Genomic DNA, 15,589 nt, shown 5'->3' with positions numbered 1-15,589 from the left:
TTCACACAGTGCATTGTCTAAGCTAAATTTCTGAATTGCCTTTCAATCAAAAAGTTGTTTTGCAGTCTGGGAACATAATATTAGCTGGCAAGGAAGAGTGAACTGCACAGTTCTACAGAGACTGTGCCTTAAAGTTTGTCATTACATTTGAGTTGCTTGGACAAATTACATACACAGATGGACTGTGGGCATGTCTGAAGTTTCTGACATGAGAGAGGCAGCTACTAATTTATAATTAACTGGCAAGGGCTATTTTAGATCTATTTAAAGAATATAGAATGTACCTTTATCCAAGGCATGCCTGAAAAATGTTATCTGAAAGGTGATTTCAAAACTTGAATGCAGAAATTAACCTATTAAACCCCACTGATAAAGAACTGTAGTTCCAGCAAAGGCTGCAAGTCAGACTTGCAGTGAAATCAGCCTTGTGAAATGATAGAATTTCAAGAAAATTAATTAGTGGATATCCTTTGCATCCTGTAATATTTTCAGTGAAATATACAAGATTCAAGGGAAAAATAGTCTGGAAAAGGTGTTACAGATACCACAGAACTTCCCTTAATGCAATACCATTGGAACTAAGGGAAAATTGACATGTTTATTGCCAAAGTGGCAACATTTGTACCTGAAAGAGCAGGCAAAAAAAAATTGCAGCATATATTTTTATTATTACTGGAGAACAAGCCTGATTACTATTTCACATTTTTAAGAAATTAATTTGATTCAAAATGCTATGCAGTTCAACAAATTTTGATTAAAAAAACCTTTATTTCACTACTACCTGGAAAGGTGTTATAGTGTAGTCTAATTGCATAGTAAATTTATGAACCTTTATGTTTTGTACCAACATGCCTGTCTTCTAAGCAATAAAGATTTTAAAGACTTGGCACTGTATTTCCAAATAAGTATTCCAGTGATGCCATAATGATTTCTTAATAGAGAAAAAAAAATCTGTGTTGTGAATAGAGAGAATTCAGTTTTTTACAAAGAATGGCCATTTCATACATAGTTACAAAATAATTTTGTATTAGGACTCACTCCTCTCATCAATTACAAAGTTACAGAACTCCTGTGATACAACCAATGAAACCTGCTGGCGAATTTGTGAGTGTTAAATTTCCCATTCCAAAACAAATAGCAGAGGGTTTTCATCAACCTGGAAATAAGCCTTGAAGCTTAAATCCAAAATGCATACACTTGAAGGCTCCAGTGTGGAATTCTAAATCTCTTTTTATAGGTTTAGGATGCTTAATTTAGAAACACAAATAATGTCAGTTGAGTAGTTTTTTTTTTTTTTTTTTTAAACAGGCGAATTTACTTTCCTCCACTTACTTACCTTTCTACTTATTAATTTACAATGCTCACTGTTGTAATGCTAAGACCACAATTAACAGATGTTAATGGAGGATGAAAAACACACAAAGGAGAACAGTCTAAGTTACCCAGCTGCTAAGCAATTTCCTAACATAAATAATAAATCACACAACACTTCAGTCTTAAATGCCACTTAAGTAGACAAACACAGTATCATAAGTGGCATCAGGTAAACAGAAACCAGTAAGGATCCTTATTTAGTAAAAACTATGCTTTTTCCTGCCAGTCCCTGGGAACTCAGTGCCAAAAGGAATAGGGATAAGTATCACTAACCCATTCTTTGGGGGAATCAAAAGATAGACTCTGATTTACAAGACAGAGAAATATTTCTTGTATTTGAGCAAAGGCTTCTAAATCAGATGCTTTAGAACAGCCTGTTGGTTTTTTTTCCTAGCTCTTCCACAGCTAAACATCCTGTAAAATATCTACTGTTTGCCTTTTTCACTATTTTAACACCTGCTCTCTATGTCATCTGTTTTGTTCACAAAGAGCCACCAACAAAAAGTAGCTTTTCCTCAAATTTACTTTGCTAGAGACACCTGGTCTGCAAGTGAAGATAAAAAGCAAACAATAACCTTTAAAGTTGCTTACAAAGTTTACTTGCAGTTTTTTTAAGGTCTCTAATACACATTCTTAGGTTCATATTTCAACCTCCCAAAATATAGTGCAAGGTCAGTCAAGGTGGGGTGAAAAAATTGTATTTGCTTATTTTTTTAGTGTAATACAAGATTGCTTTTAAAAATAACCTGACATTTGGCTTCTCAGCAATTGCACAAAAACCCTCATTGGGTCTTTCTCTTTAAAAGTTAGTTTTGTTAATTTAAGAGGCAGAACTTGTTTTGTTTGGAAGTTGTGTAAAATATACATTACAAACTTCTAGCGTGAATTAACCTTTAAACATTGTCCCTGAAATATTGCACATCCCCAAACATTTTTACACACCTCCCCCTCTCCTGCCTTTAATCCATCAACTAAAGGAAACGTTCTGTTTCTGAATGAACACTGGGCTGTATGAATGGAACAGCATGGGAAGTGTGTGCTTCATCTGCTTAATGGACAAACACAATGGGAAGAAAATGAGTTAGATATGTCCAGGTTCTTTTCTGATCTGCTCCTGCATAGGAAACAAAAGACTTTTTTTCTACAGTTACTACAAATTGCTTGTTCATGAAAACACATCTTGTTTCAATCTGAACTTTAATAATGCATTATGCCACTACTGTATGTGCTAGACATAAAACTGAAGAATGTCTTCTGAAAAGCAGATTATGTTTAAGCATTCAGATGACAAGCTAGAACAAACCCTATTCCACCTAATCCATGGTTAGCAGTAAGCCAGTAAGTGATACTTCGAAGCAAAGGCCAAAACGCTCGATCAGCTGTGCTGCAATATACCTGAAATGAACTTTCCTCTTTGACTTTTCCTATCTTGGGATCAATTTGTATACTGAAGTGTAAGATTGTTTTCCTAATGTGTGTCTGAGCGGAGAGCATAACACGGTCAATAATCAAATTTTTAATTAACTAGAGACAATAGCAGGTTGATATGCAAGTGAGATACAAGATTGGAAATTTTAAATATAAACATATGTGTTGCTATTGTACTTTGGAACTTTCAATATACACCAAGTTTTCAGATATTCCTAAAAGACAGGCCATCCCTTGGGTTCAATAAATGGCAGTTTTACCATTTGGATCACAGCACTTGTACTCAACGAACTGCATTTTTTTCAGATATTAAAACACTGAAATAACTGAATGCTGACTTGAATTTGCTTCTTAATATATTGACTGGATCCTATGACTCAGGAGATATGACTGCCCACAGCAATAGTGTAAAAGAAACAGGTCATATTTTCTTAGTCTTTCCTGTTACAAACAGCTGAAAACAGTGTATTATCAAATTAATGATAGCATCTGAAATGTAGGTAATTTATTTGTAGTTTATCAGCAGATCAAAAGACTAGCAAATAAAAAACTGTGTCAGGAGTCAACATTTAAACCCATTACCAGAGCTTCATCCTGAATCATCCCAGCAGACTAGGAGGGGGATACACTGCTGATAGAAATGCAGTATCTTTGGATACACTTAGCTGAGATTCATTTTCCCTTGTCTCGATACCCTGAAAGATTATAATAATTGCTGTACTGAATGTCATTTGTCAAACACAAAAAGATACTTCGACATGCTACCATTCAAAGCCATCTGCACACAAGGAATAAGGACAAATATATTGAACAGAGTTGTATTTTGAAGTACTCAAGAAATGATTCTGACTCTGAATCCTACATTCCTTTCTTAAGTAATGCATCTGTTTTTACTTATTGTGAGAAGTGCTTGTTTCTGTCTATCAACGATTATTTGCTAAGCAAAAGAAAACTGGTAGGACTCAAAAGAAAATACTTTCTTACTTTCAGACTAGTATGTCACCAGATAAAGTTTCCTCACTACTCTGGATGATATAATTATGCAGTTTATTGTTGTACTTCCTGTAGGTAAATTTCAGTGAAAGGATTTGAAATGACACTATTGCATGTGTTTCAAAACTGTTATAGAAACCATATCTGCATCATTCCGCCAACACCAAATTGCTGCTACAGGTATGCAATTGTACAAAATCAACAAAGAAAATGAGAATTTATTGTACAGATTTACAAGACAAAATTGAAATAGAGAATTCACCTTCTCCAAGATGTTATCAGTAAAAATGGGATAAGGAGAGGCTTACAGAACCAGTCTCTTGCTAGCATTCAAGATACATTTTCCTGTGCTTTGTTTGTTATTAACATGACCATAAACTTGTCATCTTTGACTGGTCCAAACAGCAAAATGGGAGATTTTCTCCATCAATTATTGACAGCAAGTGTTTCTCTTTCTCTTTTTCTCTTTCTCTTTTTCTCTTTCTCTTTTTCTCTTTCTCTTTTTCTCTTTCTCTTTTTCTCTTTCTCTTTTTCTCTTTCTCTTTTTCTGTTTCTCTTTTTCTCTTTCTCTTTTTCTCTAGGAAATGAGCTTCAAGATTCCTGAATTGCCAGTTTTCAGTTCTTTTTATTTGCATACCCATTTAATATATAAAATTTAAGAGCACTGCCTTTAGAGTATCTTTGGTACTTTGTCAGAGAGATTGAAGTTGAGGATGGTGCTTCTTTTAAAGCAATTACTGTTACTGCTCCTTTTTTCCTGTTAATTATGAAAAAATTCACCTGTTTGCATCTCACCTCAAATTTACCAAGTAAAACAGCAAAATTTGCTTGATTCCTAAGCTATCATGTATATATTGCTTAGAATGGAAGTTATTCTAAAGCCCACAGAAATGGGTTAGACCCATTTCTAACCTTCAAAAAAAGACAACTAGTACCTTTAGTGACTGTTGAATACTGCCTTTGCATACTACAGTATTTGCTTTTGAAAATATACCATATTCCTTGATTTACAATATTATGCAGCCTAGTTAACCATTATTTCTTTAAATAACTCTTTACATACTTTAATGCAAGAACCTCCTGCTACACCTGCCATTTCATGGGCTTCTACACAGCTTTGGCTGAAAGCCAGGGTGGGGTCAAAGTAAGACGGTCTTCCCCCACTGTTACTATTGTTATAGGGCTGGACAGGCAAAATGTGATCAAATGTTTTTTTTGTCTTACATCTTGCATTAGTGTCTACAACAGAGAGGGGTCACTCTTGGATCTTTGGAACTTTGCAAACCCAGAGTTTTATCATGTCACAGTCTATAGTAATTAGCTTCCTAGAGTAAATTCAATCAGCCTCTTCAGCCTCAAAGACACAAACGGAGGAATGGAAAACTTAAAAGAAATCCCCCTTGAAGAGGCAGATTTGTCAGCATTGCTGAAGAACATACAAAAGCTATCATGCCGCATGGCTCTCATTGTAACCTACTTTAGCACTGAAGTTTGTAGGCCTGAAAATTCAGAGACAATAGGTAGAAGGTACAACTGTGGACTAGACTGAATATATTATATGAATATATAGATAAACATTATACTTCCCACTTGTTAGAAAGCAGCTTGAGTACAAGAGTCAAATCAGGATTGATGTCTTTTCCATAACACTTTGGTGTCTTCCTATTACTACATGCTGAGAGAATCACAGAATCGCAGACTGGTTTGGTTTGGAAGGGATCTTCAGACATCATCTAGTTCCATCCCTCCTCTGTGGGCAGGGCTATCTTCCAGATCAAGTTGCTCAAAGACCTATCCAGCCAAACCTTGAATACTTCCAGGGATGGGGCATCCACAACTTCTCAAGGTAGCCTGTTCCAGTGTGCCACCGCTCTTATCGTAAAAAAAAAACCCAAACCACAAACCAAAACAAAACAGAAAAACCACAACAAAACGAACCAACCAAAACACAAAACCCCCCAAACTTCCTGGAACTGGAGATGCAAGCTGTACTTCAGAGAGAAATGGTTCTTGCATATAGTTAGCATGTTAGGATACTAGTAGTAGCCTTAAGGATACTTGTAGAGACTGCATAAGGGAAAATGGGAAGAGATGGTTCTTGGGGGGGAAAAAAAAAAATCATGTACCTGAAACAAGGATGTCATGCACAGGAAACATTTGGGTAGTCCAAATGCACCCTATGAAATATCTCACTGGTAATAACAGTGAAAACAACGCATCAGTGGACTGTAAGTATCACTAGATCCTTCAAGAAAGGAGAGTTTCTATGGCACTGAATAAGAAGTTTCAGAAATATGCACGACAATTTTATCTGCCATTTTATTATTTGAAATTCTTGGACTAGCCAAATATAAACTAGAGGTAGGAAAATAATACGAACGTCAGATAACTTAAAAAGTCAAAGCATTTGGGGAGAAAAAAGTATAGCACAGTAATTAAACACCTAGAAGTGCTTTAAAGACATGGCACATTACACGGCATTAAGCCAAATAACCTGATGCACACAGTAAGTTAAAAAGTGCTTTACAACTGAAAATACTGTGATCATTTCATTTCCTTGACCAGACATATTTCTATATGGGGCAGAGGACAAATGAATTTTATTTATTCTCTAGAGAGGCTAAAGAGAAATACTTTTTGGTGAACCTGATGTCTATTCCAAGTAAACCAGGCTCAGAAGAGATGTTAAAGAATTCTTCAGGTTACAAAATCCAGATCTATGTTTGATATATAAAAAAATCCCACACCTAGATAGTTCTGCAAACACTCAGTGTCAGTTCTTAAGCTGCCTAGAAAAAGACATTACTACTCCTTAAAAGCTGTTAAAAAAGAAATTCTTGTTGTGTTCCAAGTAATTATTGAAAATCCTGTTAGTTTTTATCTCTTTGTGAAACAGGTTAACCCTAAAATTAAGATGTTGTTTATAAAGCTTAGCAAACATATCCTGCAATTTGTATGATTAAATGCTATCTATCTATTCTCTTTCCAACTTCCAGCACATTATGGCTTTGTCTGAAGAAAGAGCAGGAAGCCACAGGAACTTTTCTACTGTCTTTATACTGTCTATATGAAGCTTTACCAGTTTAGCTAACAATATTCCAGGAGTCTACTAAGGTCATAAAAAAGATCTACTAAAAAGAGAAGGCTGATAGAATATGCAACCCTCTTTCTGCTAACTTCTCTATTAATAAAAGTATGGATGGGAATCTAGTAATCTTCACAAAATTCTCTATTCACAGAAGCTGTAAGGAAATAGTTTTCTCTCTAGATGAGCAAATACTTCTGAATTCTTAGATGACAACAGCTTTTTTTCCAATTCAGTTGTCTCTGGAGATCTCTTGTTAAAACCATGCAGCATGAAATGTCATAGCTTTGCTCAAACTCCCTTTAATAATGTAGGGGAAAAATTATCTTTTTGTTTTTGTGCTTGTATTCAGGTCTCAAGCATCACGATAGAGTTTTAAAATAAAAACCCAACTATACAGAGTTCCTTTACCCTCTAGGGAACAACATATCAAATTTGTATAATTGATTTTACTCAGATAGTAAAATCAGTGTGTGCTGGTGAGAGCTTGTTATTTCCAGAAAGGCAAAAAAAAGAGCCTTGCTTGATTCATTACTGCTCTTGCATATTAGCAACAGAAATTCTTCTAATAGGCATTCAAGTGTTAGACTGTGTAATACCTTTTGGTAATATAATTGTCAAGAAATTGAAACTAGCTATGTGCACTTCAAAAAAAGCATTGATGAGCATTGATGAGGACCAGAGTAGTTCAGGATAAAATCAAAACTATTATATTAGAGCATTCTAGTGTGGTACAGCATAATCACAAAACTGCCATAATTTGTGTACTTCAGGAGCAAAGTTTTAGTATGTTTTTTGAATAAACTGTTTATCAAAACCACAGGAAAACACGCTGAGCAAATGTTTGATCTTTATCACTCCATTTAAAAGAACATTTTGACTGGGAGAAAACCTAAAAGTTCTCATCTTTGGAGAAAATAATTGTATCCATTTAAAAATAGTAGGATCTTCTCAAAATCCCCAGTATAAAAACGACTGAGCAGTGTCTTAAGCCCTGTCCAAACAACAGCTCTGCAGACCTGTTCATTCTCACGCTGCAGGCACTAAGAGTCATTCACCTCCTGCACTCACGGTATCAGCTTCATCGCTATGCTTGCTTTTTGGTTCAGGCCTGCACCTGATGTGCGTGATCCTGGAAGGAAAAAGCCTCTTTGTTCCATTCTGTCAGGGTGTGGGAATGGGGAGACACCCAGCTAAGTGGAAAGGACATTTCCTGGGCAATAGCCATAGCCCCCATAGCAGCTCCCCGACACGTGATGTGACATCCGTGGCTGCAGGGCTGCTGCTCATCATGTGACCTGATGTACAGACTTACATGGAGGTACCTGAGTAAGCTGAGAGGCTTAATTTTGAACCCTGGTACCTAAAAATCATTTTAGTTTTGTCTTTCTTGACAGAACTTGTAGACAATATGTTATGACACTTCATATATTTGCTTTAGGTCTTTTCCCATGTACTATATTATGTTCTATGCAACAAGGTTCCTCATTTTCCATTTACAAGGTGTACCTTGTAAAATACTAGTTCAGACCCACAGTTTCAGAAAGAACTATAAACCAGCACCTTAAGAAGATGCCATTCAGTCAAGAAGCATAGCCTCTTTTGTCCAGAGTATCAGCTGTCAACTGACAATGTCAGCTGTGCAAAGCCTTAACATTCAAACATGAAAAAGGTGCAGATCAAGACTGAAATACATGTAGTAATGGAAAACACACTTGCCACACTTTAGTTTGCATTAACAGATACCCTATCCAGTCAGACAGTTTTCACACTCAAGAAAATCCCTGATGAAGACCTAATGAAAAAATTGTCTTATTTTTGCTTTTCTTTTTACAAACAGGGTAATTCAACTGTTCAAATGAAACACTAGTTTCCAGTTTCTTAGTGCAACTTAAAAAAACAGACAAAGTAGGCAAAAGACAGCTTAAATGAATAAGTAAAAAGTACAAAATCTTGTGTTTTACTGTTTCTAAGGAATTGACTTAAAAAAGCCCCTAAGCTTCCTTGCATGAGGCCTGAACTTTGACCGTATTAACTATCCCTGTGTTTTCACTTATGTTAAACTGTCATCCCGATGCCAGATTTTCTGTCAGATATAATGTTTGCCTATAAAATAATAGTAAATTAGAAAAACCTATTGTAAATGCTACTGGAGCCTTACTGGGAATGTTTTCTGAAAACTACTCTGACATGATGAAACAAAGTTCAAATAACTAGAAAGTAAGCCCCCAGACTAATAACCTAGCCCTCAGAAAGAGTATAAACTGCAACAAATATAAACAATCTGACCCTGTTGAAATCTTAGCACATACAAGCAAGGATTCTGTCAACTACAGTTTACCAGCTAGGCAAGCAAGTTTAAATATATAGTTAAAAATACCCTAACTTTTTTCCCCCTGACATGTAAGTTTATTTGACTTGAATCTAGAAAAAACTTAGCCATGTCTTGAGTTCAGCTTCTTTGTTATGGTAAACTTTATTATTTTAAAAAGGCTCTGAGGACAGCGTACAAAATCCTAGCTCTACTCCAAACAAGTAGAAAAATTCCCACTGACTTCTTAGTGAAACTAAAAATACTTAGTTTCAATAACTAAGTATTAATAAAACAATATTGAAAAAGTATTTGAAGTTGATAATGGAGCTGACCAGTAAATCAGATATGTACTTTAAGGCTTAATTCATGTGGACTACCTCTAAGTAAGTAAGGATGCTACTGGAATAGAAAAGAGTAATAATTTTCATCACAAGGAAATGAACAGTTTCTTTTTCTTGTCCCTCTCTAGTCCATGTAGGAGTTACATCTCCCAAGAGTCTTATGCAGTCAAGTCCTTTGCACTCACCATTTTCCTCAGAGAATTTTCTTCCAACTTCATGTTTTTTAAACTTCAAACAAACCAGAGAATTCATTCCCTCAGCTGGCTTTAAGATCAGCCTTCCAGTCCCCTTTTGCATCTTACTGTCATTAAGAATTCCTATCCCTATTCCTATCCACATCCACTTTTAAAATTCTGCTCATACAGATTCATTTCCCTTATTTCTTTCCTTCTATTAAAGTTATGCAGCTTCCTGGCTGTCCCTTTCCTCTACATGCTTTCTCATTCAGAATTCTCAGTTCTGGATTCTTTTGTTATTATAGCTAAATTTGTTTTTAACCTTCTGTGCATACTTTCCTGAGTATTCACAGAATGCTTTAGGTTGGAAGGGACCTAGAAGGTTACCTAATTGCAACTACTCTGCTGTAGGGACACCTTCCGCTAGACCAGGTTACTCAGAGCTCCATGCAGCCTGGGGCTGAACACTTCCAGGGATGGGGTGTCCATAAATTCTCAGCGGAATCTGTGCCAGTGCCTCAGCACCCTCACTGTAAAGAATTTCTTCCTAATACCTAATTTAAACCTACCCTCCTTCAGTTTACAGCCATTCATGCTTGTCCTGTCACTACATGCCTGTGTGAAAAGTCCCTCTCCAGCTTTATTGTAAGCTCCCTTTAGGTACTGGAAATCTGCTCTATGGTCTCTGAAAACCTTCTCTTCTCTAGACTGAAAAACCCCAACTCTCTCAACCTGTCTTCATAAAAGAGGTGCTATAACCATGGGATCATCTTTGTGGCCTTCCTCTGGACCCATTCAAATCCCTTCCAAGCCCCAGAGCTGGATGCAGCACTAGCTCAGCTGGGGTCCCACCCGAGCAGAGCAGAGCAGAGGGGCAGAATCCCCTCCCTTGCCCTGCTGCCCATACTGCTTTGGATACAGCCCAGGATACAATTGGCTTTCTGGGCTATGAGCACACCCTTCCAGGGCATGTTCAGCCTCTCATCCACCAGCACCTCCAAGTCCTTCTTGCCAGGGCTGCCATCAATCCCTTCACTGCCCAGCCTGTACTTATGTTTGGGACTTCCCGGACCCAGGTTCAGAACCTTGCATTTGGCCTTATTGAAATTGATGATGTTTGCACAGGCCCACCTCTCAAATGCAAGACAGATAGCTTTCTTTTCTGGCTAGGTGCATATAGAATCGATGTCATTGTACTTTCTCCACTGCTAATGTGCTTACTCATCTTGACAGCAGAGTTTTACATCCAAGAGAATCTCTGGAAAACATATTCAAAAGTCTCCCTTGTCAGTTGCCCTTCTTGTCAGATCTTAACAGACAGGGAAGAGTGTCCTCTCATAAAATACCCATCCTAAAATCTACAGCTTTGGTTCTTAGACATTTTTTCTGACACTTTCTCCTCTTCTCTTATGGTTAATGCCAATACCATAATTTGTTTTGAGAGGATCTGGCTTCGGGTCTTTCTAGAAGGGCACATACAGGCAGCTGCCTGGTGTCAAGCTTTCAGGAGCACTGACTGGAGACCAGCTCAAGAGGTGACTTTGCATCACCACCTGAGTGCTCAGGGGATACCAGATACAAAAAGGAAATTTTGGAAGCAATGGATGGAAAGACCTGTCTTCATGTTTCTGTTCCAAAACCCGAAACTCTCTGCTTTTAGATGGATAATTCCAGCTATTGAAACAAAAAACAAACAAACAAAAAAAGTATTTTTAAATCAGGATTACATAATTTATTTTTTTGCCCTGCATCACACACTATGTTTTGTTTCTACAATATGTTTTGATCTTGCTTCCAAATATTTGTGTTTGTCCACTTTTAACACAGTACCTTCCTGGTTTATCTTTCAAGCATGGAATTCCTCAGAAACTTTGGCACTCAAGACTCTTAACTGGGCTAATGGAACAGTACAGAGAAATAAATAAGTGGCATTTGACAAGAACATGTAAGGATGCTAATTTTTTAACTAAGCAGAGGTGACCACCTGAGCTTCTCTTTTTAAGGCAGCCTTTAGTGCTTTCTGTAGTCATATTTAAAGCTTGTTTGGTTTTCGGGTCCTGCTTCCCCTGCCCAATGTTTTGGAAAGTTTGGGAAGTTCTCTGATAGGTTTGGTCCAGCAAATCAGGAATTTTCAAGCTGGTGATGCAAACATAGCAGTTCTCCAGACTCTCCACCTCTCCAGTCCATCTAGCATATTATCAATCGAAATGTTAGTGAGATAGATGCAGCACACCTTAATAAAAGAGCTACATTACTTGAGCATAAATTACTTTCTTTTCTCCCCTCCAAAATCAGTGAATGGGTTCTTAGTAAAGAAATTCAGTCCCTCGAAACTGGAATCAGCAGCTGACATGTGCTTCCTCAAAGTCTTGAGCATTCAAAATTTGTCAGGCCTTAAGCAAAAATGACTGGTTGTCACTTGGTAGCACCATTGAGGCTTCTTCTACAAGACAAAGATCTCATAAAACTCAATAAACTATAATTAGATGCTAGTATGTTGCAAAGCTTAAGAACTACTAAAAATGCTTTCAGTTTCCTTAACCTGTGAACTTTAAAAAGAATCTAATTTTTGTCATGCTGAAAGATGCTCTGTGAACACGCCTTTGAAACTGGAGACACCCAGTTTTATAGCTTACAAAAGGGACTAATTGTGTACCATAGCTTCCTAACTAGTTTGATCCTTGAACTCCAAATCATTCTTCCTTCTGGTTGGAAATGGAATGCAAGATGACTGCTTCCCTAGAAAGCAATGCTGAGAATGAGCTGTAAATGCCCAGCTCTTTTTCACTTCCCCAGTTACATGTTTTGAAAAGTGGAATTTGCTTCATATTTGTGAAAAACTTGATCTCTGATTTGCTTCACATCATGAGCTATTCTCTAAAATAGACTGTCTTATTGAAAGAGGAGTTAATAAAAAACACTTGATATTGTTTGAGATAAAAAAGATAAATGGCTTTAACTGTGACTGATATATTTGCTAAATATTTTGTAAAGTTTATGAGGCTACATAGACAATGTTTTTCATGAAAAATGTCACCAGCATATCTGATAGTAAGTTTATTTCAGTTGCTCAGTGGAATGGAAAAAATACACAAATGGGAAAGGATTATGAGAAATAAGATCTGGGATAGCATTTATTCAGATGTCATCTTTATGAGGCACAGTCTTGTCCTTACACTGGTCTGGTAAAGTTCTGATTACCTGATGCTAGTCCAAAATGTGATTGAAAACATATAGGCTTGTCTCCAAAAGGTTTGAATATTCAATTTGGGAAATTATAGTCCAATGTCATAACCTAGTATTTAAAATTTAAATATTGATTAGCAGTATTTCCTACACTGTTAATAAATATGGAATCCTAATTTTGAGTATTGGTGGCTTGTTGCATATAACAAAAAATATTTTATGCATTTCAGTGAATGGCTGAAGCATCACTGGCTTCTTGTCTTCCTGGCTTCAGTGCTACTGAACTTCGGCAAAATGCCATTCATGACTCACACTATTTATTTATTTATTCTTTATTTTTAGACTAATGGGAACTTTATGAATTCCTTCCCTGATTTTTAAGAGAAATACCATAGCAGCTATGGTCCAGCAAAATGGTGATTCAGAATCTTAAATTATTGCCTTAATGAATAGCCTTAATTCTTAATGAGTACGGGTAATCACCAAATAATTGCTTTTAATTTTGATGATTCTCTTGTTAAATTTTGTTTTTATAAAATTATTTACCTACCTACATAGAAATTGACACTGTTGAGCAGTTTGTCAAGTTCACTATTTAGTTTCCATTAACAGTGGGTTTTTTCAATATTTTCAATTTGCAAGAAATGCACCATAGAAAGTACGTGCATCATATATGGTACAAAGAACCCATGTCATCCTCCAAATGACAAAACACATGTGTAGGTAGGAAAACAGTAGTGTAGTATTACATGTACAAAATAAGCTCAGTGTCTGGAATTGGGGGAGCTGAACTCTACGACAGCCTTTGGGAGTGTTTCAGCTGTCAAAGTCTCTTCCCTTTTCCTATGTGCTCCTTTGCCTTTTCTACATCATCACTTGGATTGTAACATTCATAGTTCAGAACATACAGCAGAAAGTTCAATCATCCTGTAATAACTTTTAGAATTAGATACAGAATACTTCCATTCAGGAACACAGATTGAAAGTCATTCTTTATAAATATTTGTATAGAAAATGAAGACATTTAATACATTTTGTTTCATGTTACATTAATGAAAATTTAGTTTTTATTTAAGTAGAGTTTTGCCAGTGAAGGAGCGGGGGAATATTTTTCTTCTGCTAGCAAGTGTAAATTATAAAAGTGTAACAGTTTCCTTTAAAATGTAGTGTAATCAGACAGGAGAATAGGCTGGTAAGCTTTAATTTAGTGCACAAGTGTACCTACCATAACCATATAATTTACTTTAAAGTCTGTGTTTGCTATTTTAAGAGTGAGCATTTAAACCTTTAGTATTTTATTACACAATTTTAGCTTGAATATTTTCCAGTAAATCACAGCTCACTTCCAGATAGTATTCATTTATGATGTTACTCTCACCTTTTGTTTGCTGACAGGAAAATGAGATAAGAGAAAAATCTTAGCTGGAGGTCTGGACAGGCAGACATGTTTGATGGGGCATAGAGACATCTCAAGCATTCCCATATACATTCCCAAAAGACTTTTTTCCCTCCCTTGAGAAACAACTCATAGACCATTGGGACTTCCTGCTCTAGGGAAAAAAAAAAAAATTAAATTTCTCTTTTTCAGACATGATCATGTTTTATTTCTGCAGTGTACTAATTTTTCCAAAAGTTGCAGGCTCCTAAAATTGATAACTTAGTTCCAGAAAACATGGAGAAATAAATTATTTTATTAAAAATTGCTTTAAAATAGTTTAAGGTCTGATTGATGGGGATTGATGCAATGCCCTTAAAAATGTGTTCCCTTAGGTTTGTCAAGATAAATGACTCTTGGAAAGGGTAATGACTCTGCTATTTCCATCCTGATTTGAAGCAGTAGGAACAGGGACAGACTGAAAATAAGTACGAAAAGCTATTTTAAACAGAACAAAACTGTCTGCAAAATTGAAATTTTGACAGTATTTTGCCTTCATAACACCAATGCATTCATGTGATGTGGAAATACAAATACAAGCACACATGGAGTGCCTGTCAATATGGTTACATACACGCACATTAAGGAGCATGTGTAGCATATATATGTTGGTAAAATACTACCTGCTGCCTACCTGAACTGCTGTGATGAAATTGAGGCAGTGTTTCCTTCTTTTTTAAAAAGCACATTACATTTCACTGTTATTCATATCCAGCAGGATCCAATGTACAGACTTCAATTATACTACAAATAAACAATTTAAATATTTAGTATTTTAACTGAAAATTAAGACTGTTAAAATAGTCTGTGGAAAAAAACCCTATATTTTTGTCTTTATATTAAAAAAATATATCTGCGAATGAGAAATTTAAGGATTCTGTGGCATATAAGGATAACCTTTTACAATCAGAAAATGGCACATTGGCGCAGCATTAAAAAAAACCAGTCCAAATTATGGGCTAAATTCTACTTCAGATGACTCATGAAGAAATCAGATGTGGCCACAATCCAAAGAACACTGCCACTCTGAAAAAAGGGCAGGGCAGCTAAGACCAAGAACTACTAGGTTAAAGATACCTCAAGATATCTGGAGTACAAGAAGCAGGAAGGTCACATCTATACTCTGAAAAAGTATTCCCCAAGGAACTAATGAGACTCAGCTTTTCTTATTGTGACCTGTTACTAAAACTAAGCAAATCTGATTATGGATGCTTAAGTACATTTTCTGTCTTGTTTGCTTTTGTGTGTATAATGAAC

At 36.2% G+C, this 15,589-nt stretch overlaps 2 protein-coding genes across 3 annotated transcripts in view; one reads left to right on the top strand and one right to left on the bottom strand.

Moving 5' to 3' along the window:
* MCPH1 (microcephalin 1) overlaps positions 1-15,589 on the bottom strand; it is a 123,478-nt gene that overhangs the window by 35,364 nt on the left and 72,525 nt on the right. The window lies entirely within an intron of this gene.
* ANGPT2 (angiopoietin 2) overlaps positions 1-15,589 on the top strand; it is a 45,041-nt gene that overhangs the window by 746 nt on the left and 28,706 nt on the right. The window lies entirely within an intron of this gene.

Source organism: Onychostruthus taczanowskii, unplaced genomic scaffold (genome assembly GCF_017590055.1).
Source record: "Onychostruthus taczanowskii isolate IOZ18803 unplaced genomic scaffold, ASM1759005v1 scaffold11, whole genome shotgun sequence".
Lineage (NCBI taxonomy): Eukaryota > Metazoa > Chordata > Aves > Passeriformes > Passeridae > Onychostruthus > Onychostruthus taczanowskii.
Note: the sequence above shows the minus strand (reverse complement) of the source record. Positions and strands in the feature narration are given on the sequence as shown.